Source organism: Notechis scutatus, chromosome 3, assembly GCF_049901735.1.
Source record: "Notechis scutatus isolate UNSWTSFEM ecotype Mainland chromosome 3, rNotScu1.2, whole genome shotgun sequence".
Taxonomy (NCBI): Eukaryota; Metazoa; Chordata; class Lepidosauria; order Squamata; family Elapidae; genus Notechis; species Notechis scutatus.
In genome coordinates, this window is record NC_142011.1 from 70,977,409 (window position 1) to 70,995,121 (window position 17,713).

General features: G+C 42.7%; 2 long non-coding RNA genes across 2 annotated transcripts; one reads left to right on the forward strand and one right to left on the reverse strand.

The window, feature by feature from the left end:
• Positions 1 to 9,806: 9,806 nt before the first annotated feature.
• LOC148131233 (uncharacterized) lies at positions 9,807 to 11,148 on the reverse strand. The gene is made up of 2 exons (XR_015748334.1): positions 10,889 to 11,148; positions 9,807 to 10,204 (listed from the first exon to the last, which is right to left on the reverse strand). It is a non-coding gene; the product is annotated as an uncharacterized LOC148131233 (long non-coding RNA).
• Positions 11,149 to 12,557: 1,409 nt separating this feature from the next.
• LOC148131234 (uncharacterized) lies at positions 12,558 to 16,732 on the forward strand. Its single transcript, XR_015748335.1, has 3 exons — positions 12,558 to 13,130; positions 14,813 to 14,979; positions 16,712 to 16,732. It is a non-coding gene; the product is annotated as an uncharacterized LOC148131234 (long non-coding RNA).
• The last annotated feature ends 981 nt before the right edge of the window (positions 16,733 to 17,713 follow it).

The following is a 17,713-nucleotide window of genomic DNA, read 5'->3' on the forward strand; positions in this document are numbered from 1 at the left end:
CAAATTTTCAAGAAAGGAGTTTCATAAACAGGTGGCTTTCAGAGCAGTAAAGTTTTTCTGAGGTCAGTATTTGTTCCTAGCTGGTAAGAAAAAGGGATCAGACCAGGAACTGTGACAAAAAATCAGCTGGTAGGAGAGTTTTTTTAGAGAACAAACAACACCTGCTAATGTTTGTGCTTCAAGAACCATGAAGTTAGAAGCTCTGAAGGACAGCAGGTGAGTGGGTGCCCCAACTCTCAAGGCTTTTGAAATTCTCAAAATTCAAATGCTGCTGCTACCTTTCAGGCTATGCTGCACTATTTACTGTGGATTGGGGATTGTTCATTTTTCTACTAGCCATTGCCTGAAAATCAGGGGTCGGGTATTCCCCACAGGAAAAAAATGCTCCTTAATGTTCCTTGCTGGTTATCCTTGATTTACAAACATTCATTTAGTGACAGTTCACAGTTCCAAGGGCACTGCAAAAAGTGACCTATGGCCATTTTTCACACTTAGGGCTGTTACAGTATCACCTGATCAGGATTGAGATGCTTGGCATCTTGCATCTATTTATGACGGTTGCAGTGTCCCAGGGTCCTGTGATCATCTTTTGCGACCTTCTGATAAGCAAGGGAGGCCAGATTCACTTAACAACCATGTTACTAAGTAACTTAACTGCAGCAATTCCCTTAACAACCATGGCAACAAAGTTCGTCAAAGGGGCAAAACTCAATTAACAACTGTCTTACTTAGCAATAGAAATTTTGGGCTCTGTTGTGATCATGAGTGGAAGGCTACCTGAATGGCATAGATGCACCTGTTTTTCATCCTTCCTGAACCAAAGAAGCAGCTTGCTCAAGGCATTGAATCTCTGCTACTTTGTAAGAGGGATAAACCCCACTTATTCAAGAGCACATATCCTTTGCAAAGAGCTGTGGTGGCACAGTGGTTAGAATGCAGTATTGCAGGCTAATTCTGCCAACTGCCAGCAGTTCGATTCTGACTAGCTTAAGGTTGACTCAGTCTTCTTCCAATGTCGGTAAAATGAGGACCCAGATAGTTGGGGGCAATATGCTGACTCTGTAAACCGCTTAGAGAGGGCTATAAGCGCTATAAGTCTAAGTGCTATTGCTATTGCAATGTTAATTTCAGGTTTTTTTTACAGCACAGCTGAACTTTCCTCTGAAGTATGCATGCATTCAGCAGCCCTCCTAACCTGGTGTTTTCAAGATGCATTGAACTTCATTGCTCTAAACTTCAAAGACCTTGCAGTTGAGTACTGTGAGAGTTAAAAGCAAATTGCAGCAACCATATCATTCCTGGGACCATAAGACAGACAAGTGAAACTTGATGCGGTAACTAGCAGAAAGAGGTGTTACATCTATCAGGAAGTCTATCTCTGAATATTCAAGGTTAACAGCTGTAAATCAACAGCTAGTTCTCTTATCATTCTAATTAGCCAGTTGTGGGCTGGATGGCATTGCAATTAGCACACCTGGAAATTATAGTTGGAGTCTTATCAGTAGCTCTTCATCAAAATGAAATCAGGTATTATTGAGTGGGATGTTTCAAGGTCTGAGTCTTGCCTCACTCAATTATACCCATTTTATTAATACAGCAGTTTCAAAGCTTGGAGGTCACCGGGCCTAAATGGAATGTTAAAACCATGTTATGGGCAGCTTTAAAAATGGTTATTATCTAAATAAAACTTTTACCAAAAAAAAAAAAAAAAAGGTTATTATCTGGTTTAGAAACTTCCCAAGAAATACCTAATAAATGTTCATTTGTCTAACAGGAAGACTGCAGGAAGAGAAAACAAGGAGCCTCAGTGCCTGCCAGCTGCTTTCCCTAAGAATCCCTCAGGTCCAAAAATATTCTCCACAATGCATGCCAGTTTGAACTTTCTGGAAGGGCTACACTTAAATCCAGCTGCAGGAAAATTCTGTAAAAGTTCTTTTCTTTGCTGACTCCACCTTTGTACTGGGTCCAGTTCTGGGCACCACTCTAAGAAAAAGGATTCAGCAAGGGTTGCAAGAAGGGGACTGAAAACAAAATTACGTGAAAAGGGATTGAAGAAAATGAGAGATTATCCAAGATTGCCTGCTTCGAATTGCCTCAGAGGGATCACACAGAAGTCATCCAAGACCGTTTTTTCCTTATTTCAGTTAAAGGTTAGGAAAAGTTCAATCCCTCCTCCTCTCCGATGGATACTTTTCAAGGGGAAGATAGAATATTGCATTATTGCAGATGCTTCAGTTGGGATCCTTGCACAGAGTGGCGGTTTCTTAAAAAAAATATTATGGTGATTTTATTCTTTCCCTGTAATAGGAGTTCAGGCAGACCTTGAAAAAGTACAGCTCACTTCAGGCTCTGCCTCTGAGTATCAAGCTGTACCATCAAGCAGGCTATTATATTCAAAACAAAACCAGTGCAAATACATTTGCTCCACCGGGTATTGTTCAAATTGCTTGGATTGCACGGATGCCATTCCTGCACCTTGTTCTTTGCACACTCGATTGAACCTCCTGCAGCTGCACTGGTTAACAAGTGCCTGAGCTCAACTGCCAGGCCAGCTGTGAGATACACATGTTTGCTTTCAAAACATGTTTGCTTTCAAAACAAGGCCGTGTCATGTTTACATCCATGTAGATTCACACTGTGTGCAATGTACACAGTTTGCAGGTTTATAGTTATTTCTCTCCTTCTGCAGCTTCCTCGGCCTCTAACTCTAGCAATCACAGTTCTCTAAAGCCCCTTGAACACAGAAATTTCTGCTCCAGTGAAGAGATGATCAGGCTTGATTCTGTGCCATGACAATCACTTACTTACTGATTGCAGCTCGGATTGTATTACAAGTAGGTTGGTTGTTTTTTTGTTTCCTTCCCAGTCAACCATTCTTAATGTTACGATCGAACTGCTGAGATATCTTAACTCTGCTTTTCTGTGATCACCTGAAAGCAGGGTTAAAGTCCTTGCTCTATAGCCTGGGTGATGTTATATGATATTATCTCTCTGGGTCCATTTTCATGGACCAGATGTAACTAAATAAATCTTACGCAGCCAGCCCCAGGAAGCTTTAATTAAAAGTGTTTCCTTATGATTCTTGCTTGCTGTCAATATAATCTCAGGTAGTACCGAAGAACTGTTACTAAAAACAAAACAAAACAAAAACAACCTTGAAGAAACTGTAGTTTGGAAACTATAAATCACCCAGAGTTGCCTTATCCACAACAGGGGCAGCATATACATTAAATAAATAAATGTGGACTGTTAAGGTGCCTGGGATCACAAATTGGAGACTTTCTTGTGTGTTATGAAAATAAGTCAGGCATCACAATACCAGGATAAAATAAAATGTTGATGTAGCTTGAAGTTTGCATTTCATTCATGTGGCTTCCTAAGCTACTTGGTGTCAGAGATGCTTATGGTGCGCTTATGCACGCCCCCTACAGACCTCTTAGGAAAGGGGAGAGGTCAATAGTAGACAGTTTAAGGTTAAAGTTTTTGGGGTTTGGGGAAGAAACCATAGAGTCAGGTAGATTATTCCAGACATTGACCACTCTGTTGTTGAAGTCATATTTCCCGCAATCAAGTTTGGTGTGGTTTACCTTGAGTTTGTATCTATTGTGTGCTCTTGTATTGTTGTGGTTGAAGCTGAGGTATTCATTGATGGTTAGGACATTGCAATAGATAATTTTATGTACTACACTTAGATCGGACCTAAGGCGGTGTAGTTCTAGGCTGTCTAGATCTAAAATTTCAAATCTGGTGGCATAAGGTATTCTGCTATGAGTACAAGAGTGGAGAACTCTTCTCGTGAAATATTTCTGGATTTTCTCAACTGTATTAATATCCAATATGAAGTGCAGGTTCCAGACTGATGAGCTGTATTCAAGTATTGGTCTAGCAAATGTTTTGTATGCTCTAGTTAGTAGTGTGATATTACCGGAGAAAAAACTATGCAGGATTAAGTTAACAACTCTTAATGCCTTTTTGACTATGTAGTTAGAGTAGACTCTTAAACTTAGATCATTAGAGATGAGTACTCTAAGGTCCTTACCTAGTGGGGGTCATCAACAAGGTCTTCACTATTTTTACATTTTTACTTTGGAAATTTCAGGTTGCATATCACAGTTAAGAGATGGTTTCTGAATAAGTCCAACTGGGTGTATTTTCACATCAAATTCAATCTATGGTTTATAAGCCATAGATGGTATATAAGCCACTGGGTTCATATAGAATCTTAGGCTAAACTATGATAAGCTAGTTGTATGGCTCAAAGTACAGTGTAAATGCAACCAGGTATAGATATTTCATGATGGAGTTTGGTGTTTGACCCTAGCCAATTAGGTTCATTTTAAATTGCGTGTGGGAACATCACCATTAGTGTTACAGAATATTTAAATAATAAGATCTTAAAGTTGCCAAAGCTGGACACCCTTGGATTCTTCCAATCCACATTATTGGCTTAGTTCAATCAACAGTCTAGCAACTTGTGAAACTCAGTCCTTGTTCAGGGGGATGATAAGAGAAAGGCAGCAACTAAGACTCGAAGGGGAGATCCCATCACAGCTATGTTCACCTCTTCAGCTATAATTCCCCCCCTCCCCCCAGCCATTTGGAACTGCACAACACCAAAGGCCCAAAGTTAACTGTTCACACTATGTACAAGTAAGTAAGCAAATATTTGTGTCATAAGGGTAACATGCCCTTCAAGAACCAAGACAAAAGTCTTATGTATTGATAATATCTGGTCCTTCTTTCGTGAGTTCACAAAAAGAGATCTATGAGTGGATTGCTTTTTGTCCAGCAGCCTGGCTTCAGTGACACCCTGGATGCAAACTTTTTTCAAGTCTTTCTGGAGGAGAAAGAAGAAATGTGGTTTCTAGCCATCTCTAATAATCCATCAACAGCTTGTGAATTCTCTTTTTTCGAGAATGGAAGGAGAGAAAGAAGGGACAACTATCACTTTGGCTAAGTGATAAACAAAATAAGCCAAATAGAACAGTGCAAAATGCATTGTTTAATGCATTCTGCCTCTGGGAAAATGTCACACCAAGTAAAATTCTGTGTCAGAAAACGTTAAAGGACCAGCCTAGATTCATATCTTATATTGAGCCATAATGTGACTTAGTTGGGGCTCCTTGTAAAAACAGCACAGATAGTCCCCAACGTATGGCCACAATTAAGCCCCAAATGTCTGTTACTAAACAAGGCAGTTGTTAAATGAGTTTTTTTTGCCATTTTATCCACTTTTTTTGAAGTAGTTGTTAAGCCTACCATTGCAGTTGTTAAATGAATCATGCAGTCATTAAGCAAATCTGGCTTTCCCTATTTGACTTTGTTTATCAGAAGTCAGCTCGGAAGGTTACAAGTGGTGACCACATAACCCGGGGACAGTGCAACTCTCATAAATACATGTCAATTGCCAATGCCTGAATTTTGATCACATGACCATGAGGATGCTCCAATGGTTGCACATGTGAAAACAGATTTTTTTTCAATGCCGGTGTAACTTCAGACAGTCACTAAACGAATGGTTGTAAGTCAAGGACTACCTGATGTTGGAAGTCAGGGAGCGTAGCTTAACATTATGTGTAAACAAACCACTTTGTCTTATTCAACAAAGTTCAGTGAAAACAAATTTCTGGTGGTGAAATCAGCCATTCATATCATATAGTTTATGGCAGTGACCGAAGAATTATCCTCCAGTCTAGAGAGCTGATCAGGCAAAAAACCTGAGTCAGGATTCAGTCTGGTGCCTCCAAATATGTTGTAATGTACAAATCCCATAAGTATATTTAATTATCTGATGTTTCAGTTCTATTGGTGGGGAGGTAGGAGTTATTTATAAAAGTATATAATTAGGATCATACCACCTGTTGCCATCCCTCAAATTAACATATTGGATGGGAAGCCGTTTTCTTCCCAAACCTTAAGTTTATATCCAGAAAGTCCATACATTTTGTTAGAAGATGTTCCTGATTTGGCACAAGCTGCAGTGAAGGTGTCTTCACTTCTTGCAGACAAAATACTGCCTTATATAACATTCTACTGGGCCATCTTGGTGGGTCTATTAGCAACCCATTCCATGTTTGTTTGTTTTTAATTTTGTGTGCACAAATAATCTGTATGAGTGTATGGAAGTTTTACTAAATCCTAAGAAATTGGGCTGTCCCTTGGTGACAATAGGGGGCTGCCCAAAAGAAATATTTTGTTTCTCAAGTTAGAGAAAAAATATGAAACAACCAAGGACAAGGATATTTGACTGGCCTGAGGTGACCTTTGAGATATGGTTTCAGGGCAATGCATATTTTCAGCAGCAGGGTCTTTAATTCTAGAGGAATTTTGTGTCTTAAAAGAGGTTTCAAGGGGCATTGTTCTCCTAAAGCAGGGGGTCCCCAACCTTGTCAACTTTAAGACTTGTGGACTTCCAACTCTCAGAATTCCATGCTGGCTGAGGAATTCTGGGAGTTGAAGTCCACAAGTCGTAAAGTTGCCAAGGTTGGAGACCTCTGTCCTAAAGCATGCAATGCCACTAACCCCATTCTAATGGGAAAATGGCAGAGGGTGATCTTTGATGTACAGGTAAGCCCTTGACTTATGACAGATGAGCCCAAAATTTTCAGCGCTCAGCAAGACGGTTGTTAAGTGAGCTCTGCCCCATTTTGCAACCTTTTTTGGCCACCGTTGTTAAGCAAATCGCTACAGTTGTTCAGTGGATCACAAAGTCATTAACTGAATTCGGCTTCTCCTAGTGAAATTGTGTGTCTGAAACCGGCCGGGAAGATTACAAAGGGTGATCCCATGGCAGTGCAACTGTCATAAATACATGCCAGTTGCCAAGCACCCAGATTTTGATCACATGACCATGGTGGGAATGCTGCAACGGGCATTAAGTGTAAAAACCAGCCATAAGTCACTTTTTTTCAGCACCGTTGTAACTTCGGTCACTAAACAAATGGCTGTAAGTCAAGTGTATCTGTGTTGGGAGAAATATCCTTCTGGGTTCAGTTCCAAGTGGGGAAAAAGACACTGGAAACATGGTGACTGCTTGGAAAGATGGTTTAATGGTGGACAGGACCACATGGCTTGGAGCTCCAGAGTGAAAAGGATGATCACATGCTTCAAGATGTTGGGTGAAGGAAAAGAAGGGGAAAGATGCTGAGAGTCCCTTGGTTTTATGCCCTCTGCTGGGATTTGAATTTGAGCTTGTATTCTGATTGGTTGTCAGACTCCCATGGGGCCATGCAGGGGCAACTCTGTAGGCTGTCCTGAGTCCCAGGCTTGGTTGATCCTTGCTGGATGATGATTTAATGAAAGGGCTCTTGGGCAATTCCTATTATAGCTCTACCTGGAGTAGACCTTGTTATGTAAAATAGGCCAGAATAATGGTCCACGAGCAAAGGTGGGGGAGAGGGCTAAGTTTTGCCTGTCTTGAGTTTCTATTTTTCTTTTTAGGGGAAATATTCTGCCTTTTTAGTGTTATCCTAAAATATTTCGTTTTCGTAGGAGAGGGGCGGGTTTTGACTTCCAACGCTACGAATAGGCACAACTTGCAAAGAACTGCAATGCAATGATGCCATTCCGATCACCACCTCCTCTCCTTCATTTATAATCATCATTGGAAATATTCTCTCCTTCCATGCCTGAGCCCCATTTTTTGCCATTCCCTTCTTGCAAACATTAAATAATGAGGTAGGGAAAAGAATGAAGGAAGTGGGACGGGACGGGACGGGGTGAAGGGAAAGACTACATGGAATTTTTTTTTTTTTTATTTTTTTTGCTTTCTGCGCGTACACACGGTCCAAGTAGCCAACTGCCTTTGTCCTTGAAAACAGACCAGGAAGTGACAAGTTAGCTGTACAGTCAGTTCAGTCACTCCCTTCCAGGAAAATCAGCCTTGATATTCTGCCAAGTCAGTCTTGCTTCATTTAGTTCCAGAACAAACATTTGCTGCGTTTCCATTCTGGGGTGGCTTCTTCTGCAGAGCAGAGGTGAATTGTAAGAAGAAAAGTTTAAAGGGCCCTTTGAAAGGTGCAAAATGGTGTTATTTAAAAACTTAAGGGGTGGGGGGCTTCTTTTATCGATATTGGTGTAATAACCACAACCAGGCCTGGCGTTAATTCTATGTAGATTTTGAACAAGCAGGTTTTTTTTAAAAAAAAATTTGTTTAGTATGGATGGCTTATAATGGTCGGCATTTTCCAATAGCAGGAGAAAATGTTAACTCGCTCTTTTTCTTGCTTCAAATACAGAGAGGCTCTTCCAGGATTTGCATGGGGAAAAGCAGTGAGAAACAGGGGTGTGTGTGTGTGTGTGTGTGTGTGTGCTTTCCCATGCAAATCAAATGCAGTTTCAGCCAGAAGAATCTTTTCCCTGGAAGGCGGCCTTTTTCTCTTGCACAGAAATGGGGCCAGCGTTCCCCCGAAGCATGTGACTCAGAATTAGAGTAGCTACTGTTGGAAAAAATTTCCTTCTGGGTTCAAGTTCCAAGGAGGGAAAAAGACACCGGAAACATGGAGGCTGTTTGGGAAGATGGTTTAATGGTGGACAGAAGTGCATGGCTTAGAACTCCAAAGTGAAAAAAAGATGATCACGTGCTCCAAGGTGAAAGGAGACGATCAAGAAGGCAGGCCAAGATGCTGAGAGACCCTTATATCAGGGTTGCCAGATCGCAGTTTGGCTCTGCGGCCAAACTCAAGTCAAAAATACGGCCAAATTCGGCCAAATTATTTTTTGCGCATGTCCTCTTTGCGCAGGGAAGGAGAGCGCCAGAGGACGCGCTTGTCCTCCTTTTGCTCATGGTGACACACATGCGTGAGGGAAGGAGAGCGGCTGGGTTGCCATCTGGCCGATTTCACGGCCAAGCAACTTTCATACGGCCAAATTTCTTTGGCCGGAGACATCATTTTTTCACGGCCAAGCAGATAGAAATACGGCCAGATTTCTCGAATTTGGCCGGAAAAACGGCCAGATGGCAACCCTGCCTTATATAACCTCTGTTGGGGTTATAAACCTTAAGTGTTTCCTGTTCCTATGCAAAAAATGTATCCCATTGGCTGTCAGACTCCCAGGGCCAGGGGATCTTAGCTAACTTTGTAGGCTTTGTCTGGACCACATGGCTTTCATTTGAGTGTTGGCTGATGCAATCTTCCCAGGCCAGGTAGTGAGATGGGTAGTGGCCTTTATTATGTAGAATACTCTGGCCTAGGCCTTAATGGCCTTTTAGCAAAGGTGAGGGGGGGGGCTGAGTTTCTGCCTCTCTGAGTTTCTACTTTACTCTTTTTAGGGGAAATATTCTTTTTTTAATATATCTTAGGATATTTCATTTTTCTAGGAGAGGGGTGGGTTTTAACTTCCAACAATGCCTTTAAAAAGAATAAAATAAAATCCTAGGCCAAAACATCTTCCTTTAAGGACTTGTTCTCTCAAAACTTTCACCCAATTTCCGGTGGCTCAAAGACAGGGTGGGATTTTAGGAGGATTATTATGGGGGGAAATAAAACCCTGGGAATTCCTTTCCCCTTTCAGCCAGACAACTTCCTACGATTTTAACAAATGCACACACACACACACACACATACACACAGCTTCACCACACAGAAACAGTCATGCAGTTTTATCTGTAACCCCGCAGACCTGTTGGGTTGCAGCATTCTGCTTGGGTGTTGCATTCTTCTTGTTTTAATTTGCCCCACCTAGCCCACAGCATCTAAGATGTCACTCACCCTGCATAACCTTTCCAAAATTAGCCAAACCAGCTGCATTCTAAATTGCCAACGTGTTGAACAGAGTCCATCCCCAAGAAAAATGCACGCAGGCAATTACAATGTCTTGCCCTCCTGTATTTATCAATTAAAAATAATAAGAAGAAGAAGCCTAGACTGAAAGTTACACACAGCTGTAGAGTTCGGCGGCACTCTAATCTGTCAGGGAGGCAAGCTGTGACCAACAGATGGTAGACAGGGCCCGCTGGTTTTACATGCCACTGCGCCCTGCCACAATTTGCAATCTGCTGCTAGCTCGGAGCAACATGTAAGGCTGTCAGGTTTCAAAACAGATTTGGACAAAATGCTTACAACCTTATGCCAGACCAGCTGCGCTCAGCTATTGGTTAAAAGCAAGAATGGGCTTCTTTCCACCACCCTTAGGTTTCTGCAGGAAGAGGGGGAGGGAGGGAGTTGCAGCAGCCTTCGTGAATATGTCATTAAAGCAGCGTATCCTGAAAACAAGAAAAAGTAACATGGACTGTACGTGTTAAGGAATAGCAGAAATCTAAAATTCCAAACACTTCTTCTGAACCATTTTTTTTTTAGTACGCACAGGTCACATTTAGCAAACGTAGTGGGGAGAGGCGGTTTCTCCACCCGAAAACAAAGGATGAGAGACTTGCACAAGAGCACGTTTCTCCTAAAAATGTATGATGACAAAAAAAAGAAAAGAAAAAAAGAACAACCTCTCGTAAAATGTGCAAAAGACACCAAGGAAATTGAGCATTTAACTTGCCAGCATGCAATCAAGAGGGTTGCAAGCTGCTGAGCTGAAGCATTATCACACAGGTGGCAGAAATGGATACCAAACGTGATGTAAATGCCCTTATATTTTAATTCTTGCATGTGCAGCTCTGGGGCATAAGAGGTTTTTTTTTAATGGGATGGGGGGGAACCTTGAAATGCCCTGCATGAAGGGTGAACAAATGCCCTGCAACAATACAGCACCTGCAAAGTTGCAATAAAGGGAAACAAGATCTAAGCCAGTTGCACAATGTACACCGTGTACATTCTCCAGGAGGATCAAGTTGTCCTCTATGCTGCTGCAAACACAGAACTTGCCAAACTTCCCCAACCCTTTTGTTTCGTCCCTGCTGCCGCCACGGTTACAGGATCCATACAAAAGCCCATCACACCTTGTGCTCTTATCTCCTTGCTCCTTCTGCTGCAAACTTTCCTTTGCATTATTTGAAAAGCACATGATGTTGAAGAAGTGCTCATCATTTGTCATGCTGAGTAATGTCTACGCGGTGCAAAAGTGGAACAAAAAAACAAAAACAAAAACCCGAGTTCATGAAACTGAATGTCCTGGGTCAGTCCCTCTCCAGCCCTCTGAGTTTGGGATGGTTTCCCAGGCTGTAGCCATTCACTGCCGGTTGCTGAAAAAGTCGCACGAAGTAAACAAGGCTCCCTGGTGAACTGCCTTGACCTAAGGTTTGAGGAAAGCAACTGGCCGGCTGCCCATGCTGACAATCTGCCACTTGGCTGCAGAGCCAAATAAACGGAAGGGGAGCTGCATTTGATGAGCCTACTCTGGATAGTAAGAAACCACGTTTGCAAGCTCACAGGAGGAAGAGAGCAGCTTGAGTAGAAGTGGGCCTTTCACCTGTGCTCAAACTTTGAATGCCAGACATTTGTTAGTTTGTTTGTTTATTTAATAGGCATTTTCAATTTAGGAGAGCAAGCTTTCTCCCCCCCTGCAACAATCATCTACAGAAAGTCATCCAGTTGCAAGAGCTTTCTTGCCAGTGTGATAATCTTTGGAAAAAAATATATAAAATGAGGGCTGCCACAACTGAGCTGCAAATGTCCAGACAACTGCTAGATGGCAACCAAAGAGAGGCAGAAACTTTCTCTATGCTACCTTCCACACCCGCCCCCTGTTGTTTACTGGTGTGGGGAGAAGATTTTGGTTTGATGCTGTGTTGGGGAGACTGTTATAATACCCCGTAAGTTAATGAGTGCCACACTTGTGACCAGAGAGGACAGGGAGAAAGTGCTTGCTGTGAGAACTGGAAGTGTTGGGGATGGATAGGTAGCAATAGCACTTAGATTTATATACTGCTTCATAGTGCTCTACAGCCCTCTCTAAGCAGTTTATAGAATCAGCATATTGCCCTCAACAATCTGGCTCCTCATTTTACCAACCTCGGAAAAATGGAAGGCTGAGTCAACCTTGAGCCTGGTGAGGATTGAACTGCTGGCAGTTGGCAGAATTAGCCTGCAGTACTGCATTCTAATCACTGCGCCACCATGACTCCAAAGATGAGTGGGTATTTGGTGGTCTGGGTGTGTGTGTGGGGTGTGTGTGTGAATGAACGCCTAGGAGGAAGATACAAGGAGTAGGAGGGAAATGAGAAGGAGGAGAGGAAGTGGTAGGAATATAGGAACCGTGATGGGCAGAGATATGATAGGATCCTGAGGTGGACTTGGGAGCATTGGGCTCCCTTGCTGAGAACAATTCTGATAACCAGCCCCAGGTTCTTCACTCAAAACTGCGATATTGGATCTTTGGTGATCCTGGACTCCACCTACTATTGTTGAATGGCAGGTCAGTCTGTAATCAATCTTCCTTCATCCACAACTGGGCTGTGGATGAGGCAGCCAACTTGGTTCTGGTGGACCTAGAGGGGATGTTCCCCTCTTGGAAAAATGGCCATCTGGGTTTGGGTTTTGGCACCAGCCCTCCTCAGAGGAGGGGAGGCGTAGTCATAGTTATCCACTGAGTTGTTGTAGGCTTTCAGAGACTTTGCTCCACAGATAAGCAGATGTGATGTCATTGGTTGAAGTGGGTGTCTAAGGAAACAGGATTGTTGCTGATGAACTGGCCTCTTGCTACCCAGGATCATCCCTGTCTGAGCTACTGGATTCCATTGCTGGGCTGGCAACAGAGATGCCAAGACTGGTGGTGCTCAGCATGTGCTGGGGATGGGCCCATAATGACCTAGCACATGTCCATAATTGTCGTGGAGATCACAAGTCCCTGAGTCACCCATACTCAATGCCACAATGGATTATTTGCCACCTGGTGACATTGAGTATGGGATTTGTGGTGTCCACGACAATTATGGACATGTTCTAGGTCATTATGAGCCAAGCTCACACGAGGTGCTGGATGTTAGGCTGTCTTCAGCATGGAGCACAGTTGCATCATGATGTGGCTTTGAAAGACATTGTCATTAGTCTGTTGTTGCAGAGAGATAACTTTTTAGCTCATTGATGTCATCTCACCTCATGAGGAGAGAGAGCTTGTTAGATCCTATGGTCCTGGTCAGTCTCAGGATGCACCTTGGTCTACTAAGCAGCTCTGCAAGATAAAGTGCATGAAGAGACACCTACAGCCCCAGTGGTGGAAGATGAGAGTGAATCTTAGCATAGGTAAGCATTTATATTTGGGCTTTTACATCATAGTGATAAAGGCAGCAAAATCACATAATCCTCTGCCCTTATTACATCTCCCTGGCAGCCCTGTTCAAGGTGACTGGGGAGAGATAAATCCAGGACTAACTATTGTGAGAAATATTTTGCAATTTGGCAGATAGAGAGATTTGGAATCATTCAGAATTTACCTGAGAACCGTTCAGTTTGGTCTTTGTTGTTTGGTCCGTTTGGTTCTGTTTTCCAGTCAATTGCCTTGTCTTTCTTGATATTTTTTTTTCTTTTGTTTTTGTTTTTTTGTAAACCAGAGTCATTATGGTTGTATGGAAACGTGCAGCTCCGATCTGGGAGCATTAATGAAATGGATCTGAGTTCTCCATGCTAGCTTCTTCTATAAGCAATATCAAGCACTTCTGGGTGAAATGGGATTTTGCTTTCATACCAGTTTCAAGTCTCATTGCTGCTTTTTCCTCCACCAGCTGAAAACATCCTGACTGCACCTTATTTCTCTTTCTGCCTGCTAACGTTACGCTTTGGCTGCATTCACATGTCCAAACACAATGCCTCAAGGAGCTGCTATGCCTTGATTCACGCATCCAAGCCACAAAACATTAGAATCAAACAAACCACATCAGGGTTTAATCTTAGCCACAAACTGCATGAAGTTTGGGGCTAAAAATCATTCTCCATGATTTGGTTACAATGGCTTAAGCCAGGGGTGTCCAACCTTGGCAACTTTAAGACTTGTGGACTTCAACTCCCACAATTCCTCAGCCAGCTTTGCTGGCTGAGGAATTGTGGGAGTTGAAGTCCACAAGTCTTAAAGTTGCCAAGGTTGGACACCCCTGGCTTAAGCTGTTGGAGTTGGTATCCAAAACACCAGGGGGAGCATCAGGGTGCCTATATTATGGCTTCATATTGTGTGTGACTCAGGATGCCAATTTTAACATTCCTCTTAAACAGCTGGCAGACAAACTCTTAGCATCTTGTGCCTCATCAAGCATACACATATTCCTTTGAAGCATCTCACTAAGGCTGTATCAAGGCACTGATCTCAAAGCTTTCTGACCCCAAGCAAACAATATGTGGGTTGAGAGCAGCAAGAGATCCCCACAGATCTTTCTTCTTTCTGTAGTAAACAAGCAGTTCTCTGCAAAGTCTCATGTTCGGTCTGAAACTCCACAGAGTCATTTCAGGAAGTAGTGCAAAGCTGGGGTTGTTCAGACCAGGGGGTTCCCAAACTTGGCAACTTGAAGACGGGTGGACTTCAATTCCCAGAATCCCCCTGCCAGTCATGTTAAGTGTTGAAGCCCACACATCTTAAAGTTGCCAAGATTGGAAAACCCTGGTTTTTAGACAACGTGAGGATGGGAAAAGGAGTAAAGGGGTTTGCTGAATAAGCATCACTTCGTAGCCTTCCCTTCTTGCCAGGATTTTACCTATGCTGTGTAATTCCCAGGCGTTTTCTTTAAGTTTCTGTTGTGTGACTTACACAGCCTGGGCAATGACGAACTCCATTCAGTGCTACACACATTGTCACCTTTGCTCAGAAGTGATTTACGGAGTTACGGTACAGGCTGGGAACTCCAATGTTTTCCCAATCACACTAACCCTGTCTCACCTTCAGCCAGATTTAAACCTTGATAGTGCTTTTTTTTTTTTCCTCTTCCTTTTTTGGACAGATCTTTAGACCAAGCTGGATTGCCTTTGTCCGATGCCCATTAATCACGTGATGTCAAGAAGAGGAAAACGCCTTGTACCTTAAGAGAAAGAGTGAACAATGTCTGCCCTTCACTCCGGATCAACGAAGGAAACATTCTCAAACTCCACTTGTATGATGGGGAGTCAGGTCAGTGTAGCCTTATGCTGGCAGGAGCTTAGATCAGGGGTCTTCAAACTTGGCAACTCCACATGCTGGCTGGGGAATTCTGGGAGTTGAAGTCCACAAGTCTTAAAGTTGCCAAGTTTGGAGATCCCTGGCTTAGATCATAATCCTCGGGATCCATATCCACTAAGATTGATTGTTTGCATTTGCTGAAGTAGAAAAGGGAAATTAACAACTCTTGGCTCTGAAAGGAGAAAATGAAAAGGCTCTTGTCAGATGCCCTTATCCTCTTTCCCACCAACCCACTCCGCACTCTGCTATTCCCCCGGCAACTATTTTTCAATATCTTTCTTTCTTTCTACATCATTCTAATGTTTATCAGAGCTGGGGCGTGTTTTTTTTTTTTTTTTGGTCCCAGTGACGCATTCCAGGGAGATTTCTCGGGAGGGGGGGCAAGCTGTAGCATCCATGACAGTGCGAAAGTTACGCCAAGTTCTACGCAGCAGGAAGAAACGGTAGAAGCGAAACAAACCAGGATGTTGACAATATCTCATAGCAAAAAAAAAAAAAAAATCCCCGGCTGCTCAGCTCTGACCAGAGTAGCAGGCAGCTCTTAAAACAGGAAAAGAAGCAGACAGGACTTTTGGTCTTTGGCCAGCCTCGTTACTTTGCAATCGAAAACCGCGCAACTAAGCTGGCCTTCAAAACGCTTTCTCCAACAGGGGCTGGAAAGACCCGTAAGCTTGGAAGGTTCTCATTCCACTGTCCATATTAAGTTGGCCTTGTCCTCCTCCCCTCCACCCTTTCTTTTTTTTGTGTGTGTGTTACAGCTTGATCTTTCTAACGAGTGGGCTTTAGCAAGAATATTCTGGAGGGGAAGAGTGGAATATACAGCCTGAAGAATGGCATCCCACACAGTGGTGGGACTCAAATTTTTTTTTACTACCAGTTCTGTGCGTGTGGCTTGGTGGGCACGTCAGGGGAAGGTTATTGCAAAATCTCCATTCCCTCCCCACCCCACTAACCTGCTTTCCAGCTCTGTTCTCCTGCGCAGCATCTGCAGCAAAGCTGGAGGACGGGATGGGCCACACCTCCCAGACAACCAACCTGACCCTAGGCGAACTTAAATTATTTGAATCCTACCACTGCTTATGACCAATTTTTACATTTACAACTGTTGACCATGGTCCACATGCTCAAAAATCAGGCGCCTGGCCACTGGGCTATGTATTTATGAGAGTTGCAGTGTCACTGGGGTCATGTGATCACCATAACCTCCCCAGCAAGCCGGATTCACTTAATGATTGCATGATTCACTCAACAACTTGCACTGATTTGCTTAACAAAATGGTAAAAAAAAAAAAACATTGTAAAAAATGGGGCAAAAGCCACTCAACTGTCTTGGAAACTTTGGCTCAATTGTGGTTGTAAGTTGAGAACTACCTTTAGTAGCTACATTTGGCTGCTTATCAAACAGAAGTCAGGGAAAGTAATTTCTCAATGTCCCTGGCTCAAAGAAAGGAGGATAGGTGGGTGAGTGGGTGGGTGCAGCTATTGGAGTTTCTGGTAGGGCAGCAGCTAAGCTGTGATGCACTACATCCATTATCTTAATCAGTAGTGAGATTCAATTTTTTTTTACTATCGGTTCTGTGGGCGTGGCTTGGTGGGCGTGGCTTGGTGGGCATGGCAGGGGAAGGTTACTGCAAAATCCCCATTTCCTTCCCACCCCAATAATCTGCATTCCCCTCCTGTGCAGGGCAACAAAAGAAGACCCAGCCAATCAGCTGGGACTCGGGAGGCAGAGAATAAATGGTGGCGGGGCCAGTCAGAGGTGGTATTTGCCGATTCTCCGAACTACTCAAAATTTCCGCTACCGGGTCTCCCGAACTGGTCAGAAGCTGCTGAATGCCACCTCTGATCCCATAGATGTTTGCAGAGAGCTGGTTCCATCTCTTTCCTTTCCAGCTCCATTGACTCTGAAGTGCACTTCCCTCGCCTAGAGTTGTCACGAAGGAGGAAATTGGTATACACACCACCTAGCAACCCACCTAGTAACTCTGCAGCATCCTCCCCATTCTTCTGCGTGTGGGATTAGGAATTGCCCCACTTTGCATCTCAGTTCAGTTCGGGTGAGAAAAGAAAAAGGGAAGCATTGTTGATAAGCTTAGCCTAGCTCGGCCTGCTAATCCTCATAAGCTACACCCATTGTTCCTGTCTTGGTGAAACATGCAGAGTCCATAGGTAAATCCTCTACAGGTAGTCCTCGGCTTATGACAGTTCAAGTAGTGACGGTTCAAACCTCATTGAAAAAGTGACTTATGATCGTTTTTCACACTTATGACCATTGCAGCCTCCCCATGGTCACATGATCAAAATTTCTGCTAAAATTGTTATATTGGTATGTAGGTAGGATCAGTGAGAAGTTGTTGAAATTGAGAAACTGTCAGAAAATGGAGATTTATATAAATATTCATATTTAATTTATAATATTTAGGTAGTTATACTTATATTGTATAGCTAAAAATGCATACCTTATCTCTGCTTATGGCTATGGAATATAGAAAACAGCACATAGACTATAATTATATAAATTTATCTCTGATCTTATATATATATATATATATATATATATATATATATATATATATATATATATATATATATATATATATATATATATATATATATATATATATAACAGCAGACTATCTCCTTCATACATACATACATACATACCGAAAACTTACATATATATATA